General features: G+C 43.7%; 1 long non-coding RNA gene and 1 pseudogene across 1 annotated transcript; both read right to left on the reverse strand.

The window, feature by feature from the left end:
- Positions 1-677: 677 nt before the first annotated feature.
- LOC135534724 (sterile alpha motif domain-containing protein 9-like) lies at positions 678-25,850 on the reverse strand (annotated as a pseudogene).
- On the reverse strand, positions 15,239-16,674 carry LOC135534725 (uncharacterized). Its single transcript, XR_010454731.1, has 2 exons — positions 15,937-16,674; positions 15,239-15,780 (listed from the first exon to the last, which is right to left on the reverse strand). It is a non-coding gene; the product is annotated as an uncharacterized LOC135534725 (long non-coding RNA).

A 25,850-nucleotide genomic window follows, 5' to 3' on the forward strand; every position in this document is an offset into this window, starting at 1 on the left:
CCAGTGTCTCCATTCCTTCAATGCCATCTTAACCGCTAGGAGTTCACGATCCCCACATCGTAGTTCCTCTCAGTCGGGGTAAGCCGGTGTGAGAAGAAAGCGCACGGATGAAGCTTCTTGTCTTCACCCCTCTGAGACAGGACAGCTCCAACACCAACCTCTGATGCGTCTACCTCCACCACAAATGGTTCATCCGTAGTCGGTAGTATCAGGATGGGAGCAGAGAACGCGCTGCTTGAGTCCTTGGAAGGCCGTCTCAGCTTCTCTTCCCCCAAAAAACCTTGCATTGCCACCCTTGGTTAAAGCTGAGAGAGGGGCTGCCACCAAGCTGAAGTTCTTGATGAACTTGCGGTAAAAGTTTGTGAAGCCCAGGAAACGCTGAACTTCCTTAACGGATTTGGGGGTGGGCCAATCCGCTACCGCCCCTACCTTCCTGGGGTCCATTTGGACTCGACCGGGTTCCACTACAAATCCCAGGAATTGTACTCGGGATGAATGGAATTCACATTTTCCGGCTTAACGTACAGATGGCTGTCCAGGAGGCGTTTGAGTACTTGTCTGACATGCTTAGTGTGTTCTTGAAGGGAGCTCGAAAAGATGAGGATGTCATCCAAGTAAATGAACACAAATATGTTAAGCATATCCCTAAGCACATCGTTTATGAGCGCTTGGAACACCGCTGGGGGCGTTGGTCAGGCCGAAGAGCAGCTCGAAGGCTTGTGGCCATAAGGGGTACGGGTAGCGGTTACGGACGGTTATGGCATTGAGTCTCCGGTAGTCGATGCAAGGGACGTAATCCACCGTCTTTCTTGGCCACAAAGAGAAAAACCCCTGCTCCCCGCTGGGGAGGTGGATGGACGCATGAGGCCTGCTTCCAGAGCGTCCTTGATGTAGGTATCCATAGCAGCTCGTTCGGGTGGAGAAAGATCCGACCCCTGGGGGGCAAGTGCCCGGAAACAGGTCGATGGGGCAATCGTAAGGTCTATGGGGTGGTAGCATGGTGGCCCTCTGTTTGCTAAACACCAGTTTGAGGTCATGGTAACACTCGGGAACTCGGGTCAGGTCGATGGATTCTAAAGACTCGGGAGTAGAACTCGGGGAATTCTGGAAAATACAAGTAGCTTGGCACGTAGGACCCCACTGCTTGATAGTGCCCACAGACCAGTCGATGTGAGGGTTATGGCTGTGAAGCCAGGGGTATCCAAGGACGAGAGGGAACTCGGAACAGGAGATCAAATGAAAGTTCATCAATTCCTGGTGTTGTGAAACTGAAAGTCGCAAGGAGGTAGTGACATGAGTGACAAGTCCAGATCCCAAAGGGCTTCCATCCAATGTAGTGACCCTCATGGGTTCACTTAGAGGTTCAGAGGGAACGCCATTCTCCTTCGCCCAGACACCATCCATGAAGTTACCTGCGGCTCCAGAGTCTACCAAGGCTTGAAGGTGAAGCTTGTGGTTGTCCCAGGAGAGGGTGACTGGAATGAGCAGCGGGAGTTGGACGGATGGGAGGAGGTTATGTTTCCCGTTACAGTTCCCCCGGTCTGTACGGGACAGGCGTTTCCCTGGAGCCCGGGACACGTGGAACGGAAATGGCCCGGTTTGCCGCAATATAGACAGCGTCGCTCCTCATCCGGCGGTCTCTCTCCAGCCTGGGAGATGCGTCCAATCTGCATGGGTTCGATGGAGCCAGCGAGGATAAAGGTGGGGACTCGGAGCTGGGACTGATAGGGGCTAGAGGTCTACGGTTGAGTTCTCTCTCTCTCAGACGCTGGTCAATGCGTGAGGGCCAACTTGATCATGGACTCAAGATTGTCCGGTGGTTCCAGTGGCCAGTTCATCTTGGATAGTGTCGGAAAGGCCTTTCAGAAAGCACACCGTGAGCGCCTCGTTGTTCCAGCCACTTGCTGCTGCCACCGTGCGAACTGGATGGCATAGTCCGTCACGCTGCGCCAACCTTGGTGGAGAGTCAGGAGCTGTTTGGCTGAGTCAGAACCACTGCTTGGGCCTTGAAATACTCGTTTGAATTCCTCAGCAAAGGCAGAGTAGCTGGCACAGCAGGAACTATGGGCATCCCACACAGCAGTAGCCCAGGCCAGGGCTTTTTCCCGACAGCAGGGTGATGATATAAGCGATCTTAGACCGGTCGGTGGGAAACGACGAGGGTTGTAGCTCAAAGGAGAGAGAACATTGGGTGAGAAACCCTTTACAAGCACTTGGATCACCTGAGAACCGTTGGGAGGTGGAGACGAGGTTCAGCCAGGGGTTAGCTGCCATGGGTACATGAATCTGAGGTACTGGGACGGGAACTGTTGCCGGGGTAAGACGATCAGATATTTGCTTAATGGAAGTCAGCATCTCCGACAGAAGATGAGAATGTCTAGCCATTAAGGCCTCTTGCTGAACCAGGGCGGCTTCGTGGCGTTGGACAGTCTCCTGGTGGTGGGACAGCATGGCAAAAGGTCCTGGGAACTGGCTGCCTCTGGGTTCATTTTTGGCTCTGTGTTTCTGTCAGGACCCAGTTACGAACCTGGGTCTCCGGAGTGAGAAACAGTCACTTAACCAACTGAGCCACGAATAGTCAGCAGAACCCAGAAGATGAGGCAGACACAGCAGTACTTAAGACGGTGTATTTAATAAAGTAAAAGGAGAAGTCCTTCAAAACAAAAAATGGCAAATCCAAAAGGTGGTAGGAATAGCACAAAAGCCCAAAGAGATCCACAAAAACAAAAACAGAACTCCCAAGAGCATCCACCGGAATCGACAAGAATACACAGAACACTAGGGCTGGGTGCTAACATACAAACACAGAGCACAGAACTGAGGGAAACTAAGGGTTTAAATACAATCAGGGGAAACGAGGCACAGGTGCAAATAATAATGGGGAACAAGGGAAAAAACATAAGGTCAAAAAGCACAATGGGGGCATCTAGTGACCAAAACCCGGAACAACCCTGGCCAAATCCTGACACGAAGTTTGTCCAATGCTCCCCACCCGGCCACATCATTGTCATACATACAGTACCACAACATTATTTACCTTTTGCATAATGCAGCTTATTCAAACAGGACAATGTACTGTATGTGTTCCAGGAGTTCCCATTGTATTTACATTTTGCTGCATTTTGCTCATAATCAGCTGCTAACCATTCACAGTAGTGAAAATGTAAATCACATTCATTTGGTTACTCTCTGGTTTATTATGTTGTAGAAACCTTTGCATATTATCCATTTTGTGCTTATATGGACATAAAGTTGAAGTGTACTTTACTCCTCCAGAACTATCAAAAGCAACCACCCCATCGAAAGAATCCTAGGAAAAAGTGACGTTTTCATTGGCATTTGGTAACGAGGCAGAATACAAGGGGATGACTCTGATCTTGCTTCCCTTGGTAGTGCATCGCACAAAAGAGTTGCCCGTTTTCTGTCCATCCTTCAACACGTTTCAGCATTTGCACCACCTCAGGGGTTGTCCACCCTCTCCACCTCCACTTGAGCCTTCTCTCTGTGAGTTCCCTTTATGTGCTTTTCGATTGCACTTCGATGAACAATCTTGTACAGACCCCTTGCCTTTCCAAAATCAAATCAAATTTTATTTGTCACATATACACATGGTTAGCAGATGTTAATGCTGAGTGTAGCGAAATGCTTGTGCTTCTAGTTCCGACAATGCAGTAATAACCAACAAGTAATCTAACTAACAATTCCTAATCTACTGTTTTATACACAGTGTAAGGGGATAAAGAATATGTACATAAGGATATATGAGTGAGTGATGGTACAGAGCAGCATAGGCAAGATACAGTAGATGGTATCGAGTACAGTATATACATGTGAGATGAATATGTAAACAAAGTGGCATAGTTAAAGTGGCTAGTGATACATGTATTACATAAGGATGCAGTCGATATAGAGTACAGTATATAGGTATGCATATGAGATGAATAATGTAGGGTAAGTAACATTATATAAGGTAGCATTGTCTAAAGTGGCTAGTGATATATTTACAACATTTCCCATCAGTTCCCATTATTAAAGTGGCTGGAGTTGAGTCAGTGTCAGTGTGTAGGCAGCAGCCACTCAATGTTAGTGGTGGCTGTTTAACAGTCTGATGGCCTTGAGATAGAAGCTGTTTTTCAGTCTCTCGGTCCCAGCTTTGATGCACCTGCACACTGACCTCGCCTTCTGGATGATAGCGGGGTGAACGTGAACAGGCAGTGGCTCGGGTGGTAGATGTCCTTGATGATCTTTATGGCCTTCCTGTAACATCGGGTGGTGTAGGTGTCCTGGAGGGCAGGTAGTTTGCCCCCGATGATGCGTTGTGCAGACCTCACTACCCTCTGGAGAGCCTTATGGTTGAGGGCGGAGCAGTTGCTGTACCAGGCGGTGATACAGCCCGCCAGGCTGCGCCTTCTTCACGATGCTGTCTGTGGGAGTGGACCAATTCAGTTTGTCTGTGATGTGTATGCCGAGGAACTTAAAACTTGCTACTCTCTCCACTACTGTTCCATCGATGTGGATAGGGGGTGTTCCTCTGCTGTTTCCTGAAGTCCACAATCATCTCCTTAGTTTTGTTGACGTTGAGTGTGAGGTTATTTTCCTGACACCACACTCCGAGGCCCACCTCCTCCCTGTAGTGAGTCACTATTCTCCCTTTCTGTGGTTTTGTTTTGAGCATACATAGTCTTTGAAGGTCGTCAATTGCTGAGATTAAGACTTTTTCATTTTTGCAGAGCTAGCTTCCTTCCAACGGTTGTCATTTGGATCCTCTGGCCAGAATAAGATTGAAAGCAAAAGAAGGCACTTGCTGACCTGCTGCCTTCCCTGTAAAATCTCATGCTCAGATCTTGAAGCTTCGTAGCGCAACCAGCTTTGAAGAACCAGGTAAAACACAAGCAAGAGCTATTTGAGAGAAAATGAAGTTGATCAGTTCTGTTTGGTCAAGGTCATTCCTTTGGGGTTCTCTGGATACATGGCAATTGTCTCCTCTAGCTTTTTGCCACATCTCTCATTCTTCTGATCAGAGAGCAGGGAGAGTATGGTTGTGACATTACCACCACCCAGCTGGTAAATGTTCATTTGTCTTTTGAGTGGAGGACCGTTCCAGTGTCACTGCAGTCAGACACTGGACTGTCTAAATGTGAAACAACATTACAGAAAAATCCAGCATAAACAGCACTTTTCTTTGTAAGCCATTTTCTTGGATTGCTCACTTGTTCAGGTTCTCTTGTGTCAAGCTCCTCTTCTTCCTCACTTATATCTCTACGATAGTAACTGAGATCTTCTGAAATGCACTCAAGAGCAATGTAAATACTCTTCTGCATTCCTTTTAACTGACCATGGAACTTCATCCAGGGTTTTTTGACAGTGTCTAGTATGTTGTCACTGAGTAAATACCTCATTAGTTCAGACTTTCTTTCTTTTGTTGAGAAAACATTCACTGATGATATGAGTTGAAGTAGCCGACATCCAACGTCTACTTCCCCAAAGTAGGAGCTGTTGAGACTGGCTGTCTCTGATTTCGGAGCTTTTTCAGAGGCACGGAAGGCAGCAATTCCTTTCAGAGCTGTACCAATGGCTTCAGAGACCTCTTCAGGCCTTAGTTCAGCTTTCTTCAGAGCATCATGCTGTTCATAAAACCACTTCTTGTACACCTGCCCCACCGTATCAAGGATGAAAGTGTCATGTGGAAGCTGTGCTTTTGCTTCCTCCGCCCAGTGCTGGGCTTCAATGAATAATTTGTTTGTGTAAAGCAGTCGTGCAAGCTGCTGGGCTACAAATGCATTCTTTCCAAAGTAAGTGTAGGCTACTTCTAAAGTTTAATTGCTTTTTGAAGGCCATCCTTCTCTGTACAGACATGCTCAATTAAAGGAGAGAAAGAACTGTCGTCGGGATCTCCTCTGCTTATCTTGTTTCGTCTGAGGAGCAGAACTCGGATAAACTTTAAAAATTCATCCCTACCAAACCTATGATCCATCAGCACCTTATCTAAGAGAAGATCCTTTGCGATAGAGCTTTGAGGCTGAATGGCAGACAGCTGTTCCAGAATTTCCTTTGCTAAAAGAGGATGGATTCTAACAGATGAGATTTGTGTTGTACTTTCTCTTAGGTGTATGAAAACAAGTTTAGCTTGTTCACTTAGAGAATTCACAAATGTATGGTAACGGAAACGATCCATTTGAATACCTAAGCCCAGGAGGCCTCACAATGTGACACAGATATGCTGGAGTTCAAACATAACAGTTCAGCAAGGCCACAAATCTGATAAGGCGAGTGGTGAGGAGATGAGTGGTCAATATCCTCCAGTAGGTTCTTCACAAAGTCCTCAATGTAATTCTTTTGGTATTCCTCACTCATGAGTACAAAAGCAAGAATGGACTGGGTTCAAAAATCAGTTCCTGACGTTTCCTTTTTAACAGAATCTTTCTCCTGGCTAGACAGCTTGTGTGTTACTGCTACTGTCTGCGAAGGCATTGTTCTGCTCATCTTTTCTGGGCTGTGGCATCTTTTGCAGACAAGGATGAAACATAATGTATTTTGGTCTTGGAGTCTAAATTGGAGATGTTTGGTTCCAACCCTTGAATGGGTAGGTGTTCACAAAACTTTTTGACCGGTAGTGTACAGTACCAGTCAAAAGTTTGGACACAACTACTGATTCAAGGGTTTCTTTATTTTTACTGTTTTCTACATTGTAGAATAATAGTGAAGACATCTAAACTATGAAATAACACATATGGAATCATGTAGTAACCAAAAAAAGTGTTAAACAAATCAAAACATATTTTTACTTGAGATTCTTCAAAGTAGCCACCCCTTTCCCTTGATGACAGCTTTGCAAACTCTTGGCATTCTCTCAACCAGCTTTATGAGGTAGTGCATTTCAATTAACAGGTGTGCCTTGTTAAAAGTTAATTTGTGGAAATTCTTTCCCTTAATGCATTTGAGCCAATCAGTTGTGTTTTAACAAGGTAGGGGTGGTATGCAGATTATAGCCCTATTTGGTAAAAGACCAAGTCCATATTATGGCAAGAACAGCTAAAATATGCAAAGAGAAACGGCAGTCCATCATTACTTTAAGACATGAAGGTCAGTCAATAAGGAGCATTTCAAGAACTTCTAAAGTTTCTTCAAGTGCAGTCGCAAGAACCATCAAGCGCTATGATGAAACTGGCTCTTATGAGACCCCCACAGGAAAGGAAGACCCAGAGTTACCTCTGCTGCAGAGGATAAGTTCATTAGAGTTACCAGCCTCAGATTGCAGCCCAAATAAATGCTTCACAGAGTTCAAGTAACAGACACATCTTAACATCAACTGTCAGAGGCGGAATCAGGCCTTCATGGTCGAATTTCTGCAAAGAAACCTCTACTAAAGGACATCAATAATAAGAAGAGACTTGCTTGGACCAAGAAACACAGGTAATGGACATTAGACCGGTAGAAATCTGTCCTTTTGGTCTGATGAGACCAAATATGAGATTTTTGGTTCCAACCACTTTGTCTTTAGAGAGCAGAGTAGGTGAACAGATGATCTCCGCATGTGTGGTTCCCACCATGAAGCATGGAAGAGGTGGTGTGATGGTGCTTTGCTGGTGACACTGTCTGTGATTTATTTAGAATTAAAGGCACACTTATCCAGCATGATCACCACATCATTGTGCAGCGATACGCCATCCATCTGGTTTGCGCTTAGTAGGACTATCGTTTGTTTTTCAACAGGACAATGACCCAAAACACACCTCCAGGCTGTGTAAGGGCTATTTGACCTGGCCTGCACAACTACCTGACCTCAACCCAATTGAGATGGTTTAGGATGAGTTGGACCGCAGAGTGAAGGAAAACCAGCCAACAATTGCTCAGCATATGTGGGAACTCCTTCAAGACTGTTGGAAAAGCATTCCTCATGAAGCTGGTTGAGAGAATCCCAAGAGTGTGCAAAGCTGTCATCAAGGCAACGGGTGACTACTTTGCAGAATCTCAAATATAGAATATATTTTGATTTGTTTTATAGTTTTGATGTCTTCACTACTTTTTTTACAATATAGAAAATAGTAAAAATAAAGAAAAACCTTTCAAGAAGTAGGTGTGTCCAAATTTTTGACTGGTACTGTATATTTCAGGATGTTGTGTATCCCTGGACATAATCAGAATTCATGTAAACATTACAGTTTAGAAAATATAGCTTGTCAAAAAAGTGGTCTCTTTGCACAAGTTACCTGGGATATGGATAAATTGAGCATTGAGCCGCCTTGGGGTAAGACGGTATACATCTACAAAATGCTGTACTGTATGAAACATTATCATCACCTTTGAAAAATTCACTTGAATCTTGAGTTCATATGTATAACAAATTACAAAAATACTATTCATATTACTCACAACATGTTTCATCATTTGTATGGGTTATGTTGAGGCATTGGCTCAACTTGCCCCTGGCCAAATGGCACAATGTACTCCAAAGCAACCATTTTGACTATATTAGCCCACACAGCTACAAGGATGCACTTTCATGTTAGGTTACGACCTCAGATTGAAGCTTAAAGATGTATAAACTGATGTATAAAGTCTTTCCGGTTCCGGGTTGGAGCGAGCGGTCGCATCTACACTTCGGTCCGCAGGTAGTATAACTTTTCATTACATTTCATTATAGTACAACGGTTTGATTTGTCTAATCTTAGCAATTTCTTCTTAGCTAGCTACATAGCCGTCTTTGTATCAAAGATAATTGCATAATTATCGTATTTCGTCGTCCTAACGTATCTGCCCAGCAGCTAGCTAAGCAGCTAGCTAACATCCACTGTCCACCAGCACTGTAGAAACTATTACACTCAACTGAACGACTCGATTAGCGTAGTGTCAGCTAGCTACATAGTTGTCTTCGCTGTCTTCGTATCCAAGATAATTGTGTAGTTTAGAGTGTGTAGACTTAGAGTGATTATCTTAATTTACTGAGGTTAGCTAGCCAGCTATTTGTCGTCCTTAACGTAGGAGATGCTGCTAGCTAGCTAGCCAACAGCTAGCCAACCTCTACCGAATTGAACTTCAACTACCCGGTCAACATTCCGCGTCGCTCCACAGGTAGTATCACATTTTCATTTCACTTCATTACAGTACAATGGTTTGATTTGTTTGATCGTAGCTAGCCAGCTACATAGCCGTCTTTGTATCTAAGACAATTGTGTAGTCTAGAGCGATTTTCTAGGTTAGCTGGCCAGCTATTGTCATTCTTTTAACGTAGCTAGCCAGCTAGCCCCCGAATAGCAGCACTGTAGAAACTATTACAGTACAACGGTTTGATTTGTTTGATCGTAGCTAGCTCAGCTACATAGCCGTCTTGTATCTAAGACAATTGTGTAGCCTAGAGCGATTTTCTAGGTTAGCTAGCCAGCTATTGTCGTTCTTTTAAGGTAACATTAACGCAATCAACCTGCTAGCTAGCCAGCTAGCCCTGACAGCAGCACTGTAGAAACTATTACACTCGACGGAGCGACTTGATTAGCGTAGTGTCAACATCGCAGCCACTACCAGCTAGCCTACAAAGTCAACAACGCAGCCACTGCCAGCTAGCCTACTCCAGCAGTACTGTAGCATTTCAATCATTTTAGTCAATAAGATTCTTGCTACGTAAGCTTAACTTTCTGAACATTCGAGACGTGTAGTCCACTTGTCATTCAATCTCCTTTGCATTAGCGTAGCCTCTTCTGTAGCCTGTCAACTATGTGTCTATCTATCCCTGTTCTCTCCTCTCTGCACAGACCACTTCAACGCTCCACACCGCGTGGCCGCGCCACCTAATCTGGTGGTCCCAGCGCGCACGACCCACGTGAGTTCCAGGTCTCCGGTAGCCTCTGGAACTGCCGATCTGCGGCCAACAAGGCAGAGTTCATCTCAGCCTATGCCTCCCTCCAGTCCCTCGACTTCTTGGCACTGACGGAAACATGGATCACCACAGATAACACTGCTACTCCTACTGCTCTCTCTTCGTCCGCCCACGTGTTCTCGCACACCCGAGAGCTTCTGGTCAGCGGGGTGGTGGCACCGGGATCCTCATCTCTCCCAAGTGGTCATTCTCTCTCTCCCCTTACCCATCTGTCTATCGCCCTCCTTTGAATTCCATGCTGTCACAGTTACCAGCCCTTTCAAGCTTAACATCCTTATCATTTATCGCCCTCCAGGTTCCTCGGAGAGTTCATCAATGAGCTTGATGCCTTGATAAGCTCCTTTCCTGAGGACGGCTCACCTCTCACAGTCCTGGGCCACTTTAACCTCCCCACATCTACCTTTGACTCATTCCTCTCTGCCTCCTTCTTTCCACTCCTCTCCTCTTTGACCTCACCCTCTCACCTTCCCCCCTACTCACAAGGCAGGCAATACGCCGACCTCATCTTTAATAGATGCTGTTCTTCCACCAACCTCATTGCAACTCCTCCAAGTCTCCGACCACTACCTTGTATCCTTTTCCCTCTCGCTCTCATCCAACACTTCCCACACTGCCCCTACTCGGATGGTATCACGCCGTCCCAACCTTCGCTCTTCCTCTCCCTACTCTCTCCTCTTCCATCCTATCATCTCTTCCCTCCTCTGCTCATACCTTCTCCAACCTATCTCCTGATTCTGCCTCCTCAACCCCTCCTCTCTTCCCTTTCTGCATCCTTTGACTCTCTATGTCCCCTATCCTCCAGGCCGGCTCGGGTTCTCCCTCCACCCGTGGCTCGATGACTCATTGCAGCTCACAGAACAGAGCTCGCAGCGGCGGAAATGGAGGAAAGCTGCCTCCCTGCGGACCTGGCATCCCTTCACTCCCTCCTCTACATTTTCCTCCTCTGTCTCTGCTGCTAAGCCACTTTCTACCACTCTAAATTCCAAGCATTTGCCTCTAACCCTAGGAAGCTCTTTGCCACCTTCTCCTCCCTCCTGGAATCCCTCCTCCCCTCCTCCTCCTCTGCAGATGACTTCGTCAACCATTTTGAAAAGAAGGTCCACGACATCCGATCCTCGTTTGCTAAGTCAAACGACACCGCCTAGTTCCTGCTCTCGCCCACTCCTGTGCTCTGACCTCTTTCTCCTCTCTCTCCAGATGAAATCTCGCTTCTTGTGACGGCCGGTCGCCAACAACCTGCCCGCTTGACCCTATCCCCTCCTCTCTTCTCCAGACCATTTCCGGGAGACCTTCTCCCTTACCTCACCCTCGCTCATCAACTCATCCCTGACCGCTGGCTACGTCCCTTCCGTCTTCAAGAGAGCGAGAGTTGCACCCCTTCTGAAAAAACCTACACGATCCCTCCGATGTCAACTACAGACCAGTATCCCTTCTTTCTTTTCTCTCCAAAACTCTTGAACGTGCCGTCCTTGGCCAGCTCTCCGCTATCTCTCTCAGAATGACCTTCTTGATCCAAATCAGTCAGGTTTCAAGACTAGTCATTCAACTGAGACTGCTCTTCTCTGTATCACGGAGGCTCCACTGCTAAAGCTAACTCTCTCTCCTCTGCTCTCATCCTTCTAGACCTATCGGCTGCCTTCGATACTGTGAACCATCAGATCCTCCTCTCCACCCTCTCCGAGTTGGGCATCTCGCGCGGCCCACGCTTGGTTCGTCCACCCTGACAGGTCGCTCCCTACCAGGTGGCGTGGCGAGGAATCTGTCTCCCGCCACGCGCTCTCACCACTGGTGTCCCAGGGCTCTGTTCTAGGCCCTCTCCCTATTCTCGCTATACACCAAGTCACTTGGCTCTGTCATAACCTCACATGGTCTCTCCTATCATTGCTATGCAGACGACACACAATTAATCTTCTCCTTTCCCCCTTCTGATGACCAGGTGGCGAATCGCATCTCTGCATGTCTGGCAGACATATCAGTGTGGATGACGGATCACCACCTCAAGCTGAACCTCGGCAAGACGGAGCTGCTCTTCCTCCCGGGGAAGGACTGCCCGTTCCATGATCTCGCCATCACGGTTGACAACTCCATTGTGTCCTCCTCCCAGCCGCTAAGAACCTTGGCGTGATCCTGGACAACACCCTGTCGTTCTCAGCCAACATCATGGCGGTGGCCCGTTCCTGTAGGTTCATGCTCTACAACATCCGCAGAGTACGACCTGCCTCACACAGGAAGCGGCGCAGGTCCTAATCCAGGCACTTGTCATCCCGTCTGGATTACTGCAACTCGCTGTTGGCTGGGCTCCCTGCCTGTGCCATTAAACCCCTACAACTCATCCAGAACGCCGCAGCCCGTCTGGTGTTCAACCTTCCCAAGTTCTCTCACGTCACCCCGCTCCTCTCTCTCTCCACTGGCTTCCAGTTAAGCTCGCATCCGCTACAAGACCATGGTGCTTGCCTACGGAGCTGTGAGGGGAACGGCACCGCAGTACCTCCAGGCTCTGATCAGGCCCTACACCCAAGCAAGGGCACTGCGTTCATCCACCTCTGGCCTGCTCGCCTCCCTACCACTGAGGAAGTACAGTTCCCGCTCAGCCCAGTCAAAACTGTTCGCTGCTCTGGCCCCCAATGGTGGAACAAACTCCCTCACGGCCAGGACAGCGGAGTCAATCACCACCTTCCGGAGACACCAGAAACCCCACCTCTTCAAGGAATACCTAGGATAGGATAAGTAATCCTTCTCACCCCCTTAATGATTTAGATGCACTATTGTAAAGTGGCTGTTCCACTGGATGTCAGAAGGTGAATTCACCAATTTGTAAGTCGCTCTGGATAAGAGCGTCTGCTAAATGACTTAAATGTAAATGTAAATGTCTTAAAACAATATACTTTGAATTAGATACAAGCGCCATGAAGCCTCTAACACATTAAATTAGACTTTTTGAAAATCTGTTTTTGGACCTAACTTGCTTACCACTTTTTCCATGTGGTATCTTCCTTCACAGACTCCATGAAATTATGACCTCGTCCTAAATATATGCACATGGTTTCCCAGAAAAAAGGGGTGGCTCAACTAAAACTTTGGAACTACTTAGCCCACTCTCCCCACCAACCATGGGCATGAGGCCCTCTATCATGTCTCCTGGAGGCCGCTACTGAAGCTCTCTTCTATAGGTGTGGACATTACACCCTTTTACTTTCCTCCTGCTCTGCTAGTAGAAAAACAAATTAAATTACCACCTGGTGATGTCACCAGTCAGACCAAAACTCCATCCCACCAAAACAAGCTGAAATTTCAGGTGTTCTTTTAAAACAGCTCAAACACTAAAAGGACATTATCATAGTTTTCACAGTTTCACAATATTATTCCATCCTCATAGTGTGGGAATATATATAAAGACAAAAATCACAGTTTTGACTGCACTGGGCCTTTAAGGTGTGAGTGGAAGACAATATTCATGCAATATCTGAGCCTTGATGTATATTATTTTAGCCAGTTTTTCCACAGCCATTGCAAAGTCATAGCAACAGAACTCTTAGTTACATGTTAATATGATTTATTATAATATTTTAAAGAGCTTGATTCTTTAGACCAGGGTATTCATCCTGGGGTCCAGCAAAGATAAAACCTTTTTTTTTATTTCAATGTTTTTATGGATGTCGCTAGCAACAGAATAAACACATTTTGAATTACATACATGTGGTAAACCGTTGTTTAACCAGCTAAAAAGCTGCTATTAGTGAAAATGTGTTTGGAGTCATTATTCTTGCTAATAGGCTATGTTAGAGTTTACACTTCCTCTTACAATTATAACGTGGGGATGTCAAAATAATGAAAAACCATCGACTGAATGTATATACTTTAAAATGTTGATTAGGCTACTTCTCATTCCCATTATCAAATCAAATTTAATTTGTCAAATGCGCCGAATAAAGCAGGACACCTGAGTATTCGAAACAAATGTTTCAAATCTCCACATTTCACAGGATATCAGGGAGATGCTCACATGCGCTTGCACACACTGACTCACACACAACCACACAAACTAAAGGTCACTGTAGACCTTACAGTGAAATGCTTACGTTCATCTGAAAACATCAAAATGTTTTTTTGTTCACATATGATGGGGGTCCCTGGGTTGTCCGTTTGCCTGGGTGGGGTCCCTGGCCGAGAAAGGTTGAAGACCCCTGCCTTAGACTATTCTATATTCGAAGACGATATGTATAGGACTATTCTTTCTGTATCAATATCTTTCTTACAACAGTTGATAGTAACTGGATCCTGAACCTTTCCCAGTCCAGAGTCTGTGGTGTACAGTATAATTTCATGTTGAATGGTAAAATGTGTGATGAATGTCGTGGAAATTTCCTTAATTACCAAATGATGAGAGAGCAAATCACACACCAGTCAGAGTTATGCTTAATCTTCACCTTTAATAATAATTAAGCTTTTGCAATAGCATTTTGACTTTCAACAGTTCAGTATCTCTAATGAAAAGTTGAGAGTGCCCAACATAATGGCAAATGGGATCCTTTATAGCAGATCCACCCCCTAGACGACATGACAAACCACAGGTCTCACAGGAACTTACACAAAGAAAGACTTTACTTCAGAGAGGAATATCCCTAGCCAGACAGAGTTGGCTATAAATTATCGTTCAGTTTGGTCTCCTAAACAAAGCTCTTATCTCGTCCTTGGTACAAAATGGTACCAAGACATTACCCCCACCCTATGATATATATCAAATTGTCATTTAGATACAACCAATTCTAAATACAACCAATCCTGGACAAGCTCACGGAGAGGAGAGTGAGGCTATAGGTCAAGATAGGAACAACAAAAGAGGGAGCATAGAATGATTCCAGACACTGCCATCCTCTCCCCGATGGGAAAAGTAGGGAGTGACTGGCACACAGACACAGTGGAGCAAAAGACATGTTTACACATGATGACACCTTGACCTCTCCCTTCTCTGCGGCCCAAGCAACTTAGTCCTGACAGAGAACAGATAACTGCCAATGGCCACCACTATAGTACAACAAAATACATTCTTATGAGAAATAACTCATAAGCATATCATGAAAATAAAGCATCTTATCTATGTTACCCAACTAATTCTGATTAATCCCCAACATGACCGCTCTAATAATGAAGGGTGTGACCTGTACAACTGAGAAGATGACTCATTCCTGTTTTAGATAGCCTATTCTGTATGAACTGGAGATTCAGCTTTTTAATAATTGTTACGAATCCCTTTTGGCCCGACAGTCTAGGGGGGGATGGTAATGAGACTCGTAACATAACTCATGCAAATTATTATTGTGACAAAGGAAAAGTGTGAACGAAATAAGCACGACAACTGAAATCTACCGTCAAACTCTAGGTTTATTTATAAACACACGGTAATGGGGGGAGCAGGAAAAGGGGCTGGGCTGGACCCAAGGAAAGAAACAATAAGTATTCAAAAAACACCCCTAAGCTAGACTAGCCTACTTTAACAACAGCTAACTAACTAACCAAAAATACAGTGGGTGGTCCGCCCAGTTCTAACTAGTGTATTTAACAAAGTTCACCTACGGGTAGTGTATGCCCATGGGCGACTTGTCTTGGTTTCCCCCTTTTCCACCAGCAATCAAACACAAACACCATAACCAAAAACAATACTCACAGGTGATGACAAAGTGCTATGAGGTGCTTAAACAAAGAGAGGTTACGACACAAAGCGAGAGTGAAACACAGAGACCTACAGACATGGCATTTACAGAGAGATTGAGCTGAGCTGAGCTGTAGAACAAACAAATGGGGTTTTAAACCATGGGGAAGGAACTGTGATAGGTCAGGAAATATGAGGAGGTGTGTCTTCTGATTGATGATTGATTGTTGACTGATTGGGGAGTGATGATTTTCACCTGTGAGGAGAAGGAGAGAAAAACACACACACAGGATACACACACACAGGATAACTGTATCTGTAACATAATAATAAAACAATATGAATTGATTAGATAAGTAAATAATAAATACATAATGTAATAAACCATGTCAAGTATTATGATTGTGTTTACCCATGACATGTTCTTCTGGACGATACAGTAAGGTGTGTTGCGACACTGCAGGTACAGACAATATACAGTATACATTTCACACTTTCACAATGCAATATAGGAAATAATATGGTTGACAATATTAGGATAAAGTAAGATGTGTCCACCACACATGAGTTATTAAGTACCCATAATAAACGTTGGTTCCAAGATAAGGTGTTACATCTGAGTGTTCACAAACTGTTCATTTTTCACATGGAGTAGTCAACAGTACTCCATGCACACTTAGTAGATATCTGTTGTCGTGTCTCTGGCTATGGATTAAATGCTATTTTATCAAATCAATTCTCTGTAATTATTATTACCTGATTAAACTAATCATGTCAATTTAATTAACTAGGAAGTCAGGGGAACACAGAATAATACCAAAATAATCACACAGAATTACATTTACACAGGATGGATTATACATTGATTACTAATCATGTCATAAAGAAAAACGTCCTAGCGGAAGAAACCGATATGAGGGCTGGTTACACAAAGAAAGGTTGTTAGGGTTGGAATGAAAGAGCGGGAAGACTGGGGAACAAAATGACTGGGTCTCTATTGCACCTTGTGAAGCTATGCTATCGTAAATACAGAATCTTATGCATCCTAATAACCGCCCATTCGGAAAAGTAAAATGTTAGACGAAATATTTACACTGAGCTGCGCTTCGATAGATGGGTCGAAGATGGAAGGCTGGTTTGCCCAGTGGAGATCGCCTTGTCCTTTGAAGAATATTTCTGTTCGTAGTACCCTGTCGTCGTGTGGTAGAGCAGATACGTTGTATTACCCTGTTGTTCTGAAGAGATTGTCTCCTTTCCTAGGACACGAACGTTTACAGCTGCAGCTGATAACTTGACTTCTAGGATGTATAACTTCTTCTTTAGTGAATAAGAGTTCAAAGTTCATTCCATTTTGTCATAATCAGCTTGCCATGATCTACACCCAGAAAGGGCTACGTCATGATACTGTACATGAGGTTTTAGTGTACTGTATATAAAAAGCTAGCTAAGCGACATGGAAAGGCTACTTTTAAACATTATGTTCCTTTAATTGACGATAAGGTTCAATGATAACAAATCAAGGTACTGTGCATTGAATACATACATGAACCTACACACCCATTTACATTGACAAAAACAAAACTGCTTGTAATATATGGACAGTAAAGAATTACTATACATACAACAACAGTATTCATTATATATTTGCACTTTATTCAAACAGGGACTTATTTAAAACCCTCTGTTTTTACAAATGACTTCTTAGTCATCTCAAAATATCACTGTTTCAAAACATTTACTAGCTCTTGTTTAATGTACTGATTATACAATACAAGAGTAAGGTATTGTTCATATAGTGTCTTAACTACAACACCATTTCAGTGCATAATAAACAGTGCCTCACTTGGCTCATTGGTACAACAGAATACATAACTCAGATACACGTAAGAGCCGCGCCACCTACTGACTGGCAACATCTCGTGGCAAGGTGATGATATCACGTGTCTAAAGACCTACTCATTAACACATTTAGGGAAATCCATTCCAGGAAAAGGGGGGCATTACCAGAGACAACAGTGTGGGCAACGCCATGTTTTCTTAACTGCCCTTTGCACCATTCTATGACGGTGGCTGAGGGAGTCAGTCAGTTCGTCCAGCTCCCAATAGTCAGAATAATAATCCACGATGATGAGGTAGTTGGTTTTGCTGACTGTGAGTCCATTCAGACCTTGTACCATGGGAGGGGAGCGATTTGTTGGGGATGAATGTCTCCATTTGCTGTCTATTCTGAATGGAGTTGCAGGTGACACATTTGCTGTCTCTTCTGAATGGAGTTGCAGGTGACACATTTGTTGATGAAGAGCTTTACATCCTCCGTAATCCATGGCCAGAAAACAGAATATGGTGTAATTGCAGACCGCAATTCATGGCGTTTCTTGATATAGATGTACATTGATATCAGGAAACTCCCATTGACACCTGCCATTCTGGTGTCATGAGACTGATGGTTTCTTGACACAGATGATTTGTTTACATACAAGGTCAACAACTGTTGTTCCCGAAGCGAAAGAAACATACGCTCCTCTTGTGTGTCCAGAAATCTCTCCAGTGTGACTCATAGCCTATTTGGTTCTGAACTTCCGGACCAGCCTTTGTTGATTTGAGCATGACTTGTGTCTTAGTTGAGATGTTCACATCACTGTGTGATCCACCTGTTCCAGGTCAGTTGTGGCCAGGGCCAAAGCGTAGACTGGCTGGTGTTTGTGTTTGACTGTGCTCTGGGGTTGATTGAGGAGTTCTGGACAGGAAGTCAGCTTGTAATTCTTTGCCTTGTTTGTGTTGCACATGGAGCTGGAGTCTTTCTCAATCTGTGCATATCAATGTTCTCGAGGCAAATGCCTTCAGATTTTCCTTTCTCAAGGCCTGTCTCACTGGCATCACACTGCAGTGTGAATTTAACTGTTTAATAGTCCCAACTGCTGGGCCATGCTGTGGTAGCCATGTCCATTCAATGTCCTTGTCAATCAGTGGTCTAAGCGACTCCCACACATCAGATAGGTGGGGCATGAATTTTGAAGATAGTTCACAAACAAAAGCTGAAGAACAAACCCACATCCAGGTACTTCTTTGTTGGTTTTGGAGTTATAGGTGAATTCATGAAAAATAAAAACGCTGCACACTGCTGTTTATTCTCCCAGGAGATTTTATTGTTACAACATTTCGACCCTTAGGTCATGGATGCCTGATGAAGATCTAAGGGGCAACGTTGTAACAATAAAATCAGCTACAAGCATGAACAGCAGTGTGTAGCGATTTCCTTTTGATTTTTCAAGATAGTTCACAAACCCTTACAGCCGCTGCAGTGCATTGATGTCGGTCATCTCTGTATGTTTTGAACGGCTGCTATCTTCTCTGGGTCGGGGCGAAGGCCCTCTGTGGTGAAGATGACCCATGCTACAGCACACTAGGTAGCTTTAACCTGAGTTTGTGTTCAACTTCAGATGGATATCTCTGGCTCTCTGCAGGAGAGCTGTGTGGTTTCTGTTGGGATCTGCCGTCGCTTGTTCTCACTTCTTCTCATTTGTGCCGCCACATCCATAGGGTAGAATATCCTCTACGATGACACTCAATCCTTTTAGTCCCTGTAGTGCTTCACGCTGCCTGCGCTGGTATTCTCCAGCTGCTGGCTTGATTCCAAAATTCATTCTCAGCCATCTATACCTGCTTATCGGTGTCCAAAAGTTGTTAGATAGCTGCCCGCTTCATCAAGTTTGACTTGCCAATGGATATCTTTGGTGTTGAGTACTGAGAATACTTTGGATATCTCTGGTATAATCTCTTCTATGGTGGGCATCTGGTAGTGCAATCTCAGTAAGGTTGAATGCACTGGGTGTACATACAGATTCGTAGTTTGTCTGGCTTTTCAATGACGACCATGTTGCTGATCCACGTTGTTAGCTCATTTGTGATGATTTTGTCATTGAATGTTTGGCCTTTGTAATATTTTCTTCCAGTGGAATATGTATCCTTCTTGGTAGCTGCTGCATAGGCAAGGCTGCTGTATTCACTTCTGTTGTTTGGTCATCTGACCCATTGTATTCCTCTACTAGATTGAGTTGAGGTTTGCTTGTTTACAAACTCTGGCAAAGTACTGAACTACAGTAATGACTGGGTGAGTCTTTTGTCTGTCTATTTTTGTTAATAACCCCTGTAAACTGTGACCATAAGTTTGGCCTTTTGATTCTGAACATTGCTCCTGGGAGGTACAGTATAATTTATTTTACAGTCTTTGGTTTACCTCCTCCCATTTTCTTGATTTGCATTGGTGCTTGTTCACTTGAACGACACGTCAATGGCTTTGTTCAGTGTGAGCTTTGGTTCTCGAGCATGCATGCTTGTACACCAAGATTCTTAGTGACAATGACAAGCCTGTCATGGATTAGTTCCCTTCGTAATGCGCCAACAACCACGTGTCTGCTAGCTCCCTACGATTTGCAATGTACTGCTTTACTGTTTCACATTGACTTTGTTGACAAGCATTGAACACGTACCTCTTGTAGATTATGTTTCTGGAGGGTTCAAATTGTTTTTGTAGCGCCTCAATCATTTTTTACAAGTCCATTCTCTGCTTCAGGCATATTCAGATGCCGCTGTAACAGGTGGCATTCCTTTCCCATCACTGTTAGCAGAGTTGTTATGCAGACCCTTTCTTCCTTTTTTTCCAGACAGGTAGATATCTCTTAGTTTTACCATTGTGCTCAAAAGAATGTCCAGTTATCATATATATCGCTCTTCTTGTCCTTGGGCTCTGATACAGGAATTGCCAGGTAAGCCGTTTGTTTCTTTTTTGCGTTCGTTGTTGGCTAGCTTGTGGGCAAGGCCCTTCATAGAATGCTTTTCTCCGTTGAGGACATATCTTTTGGTTCTGACTTTTGACATCATGTTTTATGTACTTATTATACAATACAAGAGCAAGGTATGGTTCATATAAGTATCTTTACTTCAGCATTATCAGGATTGCATGCATACAACTCCATGCAGTGCGTAGGAAACAGTGCCTCACTTGGCTCACTGCTACAATAGAATACCAAACTCAGATTAAACAGCAGTGTCACCTGTTGACAGCGATATCTCGTAACAGCTCTTAGATAATGTAGTAGGCGATCATGTTGGGAGCTTATTTTGTATTAATGCTTGTGGTTTGTAGCATTAATCCTTAGATCTGTTAGATTAGTCCAAAACTTGAATGTCAAAAGCAAGCACCCGTCAAAAGAAAAGCCTAGGTAGAAAGTGACATTTTCGTTTGCATTTGGTAGAGAGGCTGAATATCGTGGAATGACCCTGATCTTGCTCCCTTTGGCTGTACCCTGAACAAACAGGTGTCCATTTTCTGTCCATCCTTCAACACGTTTCAGCAATCGTACAACCTCGGGGTTGTCCACACCTCACCTCCGGAGCCACTTCATTCTTCTTTCACTGAGATTTCCCCCTTTTATGTGCTTTTCAATCAGACCCTTGTGGACAATCTTGTACAGACCCCTTGCCTTTCCAAGAAAGAAGTGGGTCGCTATTCTACTCTTCCTTGGAGGAACATGTTGAATTTTGAGCTCATAAAGTCTCTGAAGGGCATCAATTGCTGACATGAGAACTTGGCTATGAGCTGGATTAGTGTTCTCTCTGCTTGGCTCCTCTGGCCAGAGCAGAAGTAAAGAAGAAGAGAGCACTAGCTGTTGACATGTTTTTCCCTATGTGTTAAATCTCATGCTGAGATCTTGGAGTTGTTGAGGTAAAAGTAACTTTGATGAGCCAGGTAAAGCACAAGCAAGAGCTATCTGACAAAATATGAAGTTGACAAGTTCTGTCTGGTCAAGGTCATTCCTTTGAGGTTTTCTGGATACATGCCAATTATTGCCTCCAGCTTTTTAGCAGATCTCTCTGTCTTCTGATCATAGAGTAATGACAGGATGGACGTGACGTTTCCTCCCCTAGCTCATAAATTTTCATTTTCTTTGGAATGGGTTGGCTATTTCAGGATTAGTGGCTATTTCAGCATCAATGTTTGTCAGGCATTGGTTGCCTAGATCAGAAACATTACAAAAAAGCCAGCATACACAGCACTTGTCCTTGGCCATTTCCTTGGATTGTGTACTTGTTCCAGGCTCTCTTGTGTCAGTTCCTCTTCCTCATCACTAATGTCTGTCTGAAAGTAACTGAGGTCTTCAGAAATGCACTCAAGAGCATGGTAAATGCTCTTTTGCATTCCTTTCAACTGGTTGTGGAAACTCCGCCAAGGATTTGTAACTGCCTGGGTAGTGTAGTCAGTCAGCAAATATTTCATCAACTCAGAATTTCCCCTTTTGGTTGAAAAAACATCAACTGATGATATGAGTTGAAGCAGTCTACATCCAACATCCACCTCCCATAGTAGGAGCTGTTCAGACTGACTGTCTTTTTTAAGGGTATTTTTCTGAGGCACGGAATGCAGAAATTCCTTTCAGGCAGTGCCAATGATGTCAGTAACCTTTTCAGGCACTAATTCTTGCTTGTCAAGGGTGTCATGCATGTGGTAAAACCACCTTTGTACACCTGTCCTAATGTGTCAAGGACAAATGTATCATATGGCAGGATTTCTTTTGCCTCTTTAGCCCAACGCAGGGCTTCCTCGATCTTGTGTTTGTGTAAAGCAGACGTGCAAGCTGCTGGGCAACAAATGGATCTTTTCTAAAGATGTGTAGCTGCTATCAAAAGATCAACAGCTGTTTGAATGCCTCCTGTTTCAGTGCTGACATGTTCAATCAGAGAGAATGAACTGTCTTTAGGATCTCCTCTGCTTTTTTGTTCGTCTGATGAAGAGAACTTTGATGGACTTCCAAAAAATTCATCCTTGCCAAACCTATGGTTCATTAGTACTTTGTCCTGTAGTAGATCCATTGCGATCATGCTTGAGGCAAGATTGTAGAGAGTTGCTTCAGAATTTCCTTTGCCACCAGTGGATGAATTATCCGTATGGCCGAGATGTGTAATGGACTTTCTCCTTTGAAAGGTGAAAGTGTATGAAAACAAGTCTAGCTTGTTCGCTGAGACAGTCCAGAAATGCATGAGCAGTTTTATCCATGTGCATATCTATGCCAAGGGAAGCCTCACAGTGTGACACAGATATGTAGGAGTCATGAATGTAACAGTTCAACAATGCTACAAATCTCATAAGCCGAAAGTGATAAGAGATAGATGATCAATTTTGTCCAGCAGATTTTTCACAAATCCCCTCAATGTAGCTTGTTTAAAGCCCTCACTCATCAGTACAAATGTGAGAATGAAGTCGGGTTTAAAGTCAGCTTTAGTTTCTCCAGTTTCCTTGAGAAGAGAGTCTTCTCTCCATCTGTCAGTTTGTGTGTCACAGCGACGGTCCAGACGGCAATGCCGGCACATTCTCTCTGGATCATGAGACATTTTGCAGATGAGCAGGATAAAACATAGGACAGAGGAACTTATTTTTTTTGTTGCAATAGCGTTGCCTATTTCCCGCCTAAAGGTCATCCAGATAATCTCCATTGCAATCTTCCAACAGCAACAGTACGTAGACAGCTCTTTGTCCTTTTCTTCATATTCCGTAAACTCACTGCATGTTCACACACAGTTGTGAATTCTTTTGATTGTTTAACAACTGCACATCCAATTTTGTCCTCCAACTCCAGAGGATCTGTCGTGCAACTGTACTCCCACCACTGCCAGGATGGTGACATATATTCACAGTCTCGATGGGTCTTTTGACTCACTTCGCTGTACAATGTTCTCCAGAATGTCATTTGTTTCTTTGTATGCGTCTCGCTTGATAACCTCCCCACATAGATTTTTTGTCTGCAAGCCACAAATTCATCCAGTCTATCTTCCCACCTTGATAGAAATACTTTTCAATGGTGTTGATTTGGTCTTGGTCCATTATCTCCACCTTTGTGTTATCACACTGGTCAACACTGACTATGTCCAAAGAATTCATCTCATCCTCTTCAACTGGCTTGAAGAAGCACAAGCCTTTGTTGAAGACTGGTAACGCCTTGTGGGTCGACTAACTGTAGGCTGAATAGTTTGAACAGTGGCATCAACATGACTCAGTGGCATTTCAACAATACTGATCTCTTTGAGTGCAGTCATGCTACAAGATACCTGGGCAAGGCTCGACCACTTTTGTAGTTCTCTTTGGACTCTGATATTATAACCAAATCCTCATGGCCATTCATTTCTGCATAGAATTCATGAAATGTATCAACAAGTGGCTGTTCGACCTGAGACATGAGCAAGAAAAGCACCACAAATGAACCTTTAGGAAGGATGTCATTGCAGATGACGGACACTGCCCTTTTCAGTAGCTTTTTTTGGTTTTCATCCAGGTTTTTCATCACAAGGTTTCTCATCTCCAAGGTAATCGCTTCGCCCGTTGCAGAAAATCCAGCTTGGTTTATCAAAGAGCTTCAAACGGTTTATGAAGTCAGTGGTCTTCACCCCACTATCATTAGCATAGTCATGCAGGAAATGAAGGTTTGTGGCATGGTGCTCTTTATATTTCTTACATAGACCCAATGTCTTAGAATCTGGGTCAAAGTCAAATACACAAAATATATTCATGTGAGTCAAAGAAGTTGATGTTCTCAAGATGATCTTGTTTAAGTTTGTTTGTCACGATGATGTAGAACAGTGAGTCATCCATGTACTTTTTTCCACATGTGAGGAGGATGGAGAGTTTTCCTCTTCTGATCCTCTCTACAGTCAGAAGCTGTTTGGTTGTCTGAGAGTTCAGCCTCCTCTCTCTGTTGATCTTTGTCCCTCAGGTCTTGAATGAAATGAATTAGGCCATCCTCTGATATGCGGGGTGTGTTAGCCCCTACTCTGTGGTGGCTTTCTCCTCATAGATTACTTTGTTGATTTTTCGCTGAACTTTGGAATAGTGACACTGTACAGTTTGTCTTTTACCATTTTTGCCTTGGGGACAACATCATATTCAATGATCCAGGTTGTTTCACTGGCCTCCTTGTCATTACCTCAATGAACTTTGGATTCCTTATGCATTTCCTGGCATCACACTGATGCTCTGATCCTCTGAAGCTCTTTTCAATGTAGTCCAATGCATCCACAAATACATCTTGGTTTTCAACTGGTATTCCTATGATTTCACCATGTTTGTAGATTCCTTTAACTTTATCCATAACCCCAAAGTGTATTGTGCCATTGGACCGCATATTCATGCATGCACATGCAAATCTGAGCACCTCACTTGCAACTTTGACCTTGAGTTTTTGTGGTTCCAATTTGTGGGCATTTTCCAGTGACTTGTATTCATGGCATGGAACAATAATGTCTTCAATTCGGTCTCTGGTGGAAGTACTGTATTTTTTACATATCTGAATTCTTTTTCAATGTCATCAAATTTTCGAAAGTCACAAAGCGGCAAAGATGCCTGCCCGATTTTGGTATGAAACAGGTCGACTTTCAATTTTTACACTGGATCTTGAAACTTTGTCTTTAGATTCTTGTGTGAACACAGCACTAGATTCAACATGGCTGGTATCTCTCTGTGTGCTACTGACTGCTTTTGTTTTTGTGGTACTGGCTTCAAAAGTTCATCTCGTTTGTGCAGCATTAGTTGGATTTGGCCGCCTTTCATGTCAATTGTATCGCGTAGATACTTTTCCTGTAACTCAATTAGTGCAGGTCCTGTAACCTCCTCTTCATACAGTTTCAGAATGTACTTCTCTTTCACTCCAATGGATTTTAACCAGGAGCTCACATGGGATTCTGTCCATTCGCCACATGGTAATTTCTTCCACTCTGTAAAAATAATACTCACCCATATAAGACTTAATGTTCATGTTATATCAATATTTGCATCAGGGTTGGGGTGAATTCTATTTTCATTTTAGTCAGTTAAGGTAGTGAATTAAAATTAAATTAATACAAATAATAGTCAGAAAATAATTAATAATGATCTATTGAATGTGTAACTATTTGTAATTTTAAAGTGTTTTCATGGTTGCAAAGAGAGTGATGCAAAAGCCATATCAATTCATGAATGAACAACATAGCCGGTTTACATATTTACATTTAAACATTCATCAGATGATGGATAATAGCCATTCCTATCTGATTACATTTCATGACTAGGCTTAAGAACTGTGACACATTACATTTTTTATTTTCTTATTCCAGGTCATGATGAAACTTGGAGCTAAACATATCTAGGCAATCTCTACTTAATGTATATATACACACAGTATAAAAGTATTTGATAGTTTGATGTATCTGACTTACCCATCTTGCAGACACTACATGTCATTTCATTTCGGCATCTTTGAGAGAGGAAAATAAAAGGAAGGGTAATTGAGGCAAAGGTGA

The sequence above is a fragment of the Oncorhynchus masou genome, unplaced genomic scaffold, assembly GCF_036934945.1.
Source record: "Oncorhynchus masou masou isolate Uvic2021 unplaced genomic scaffold, UVic_Omas_1.1 unplaced_scaffold_3873, whole genome shotgun sequence".
Taxonomy (NCBI): Eukaryota; Metazoa; Chordata; class Actinopteri; order Salmoniformes; family Salmonidae; genus Oncorhynchus; species Oncorhynchus masou.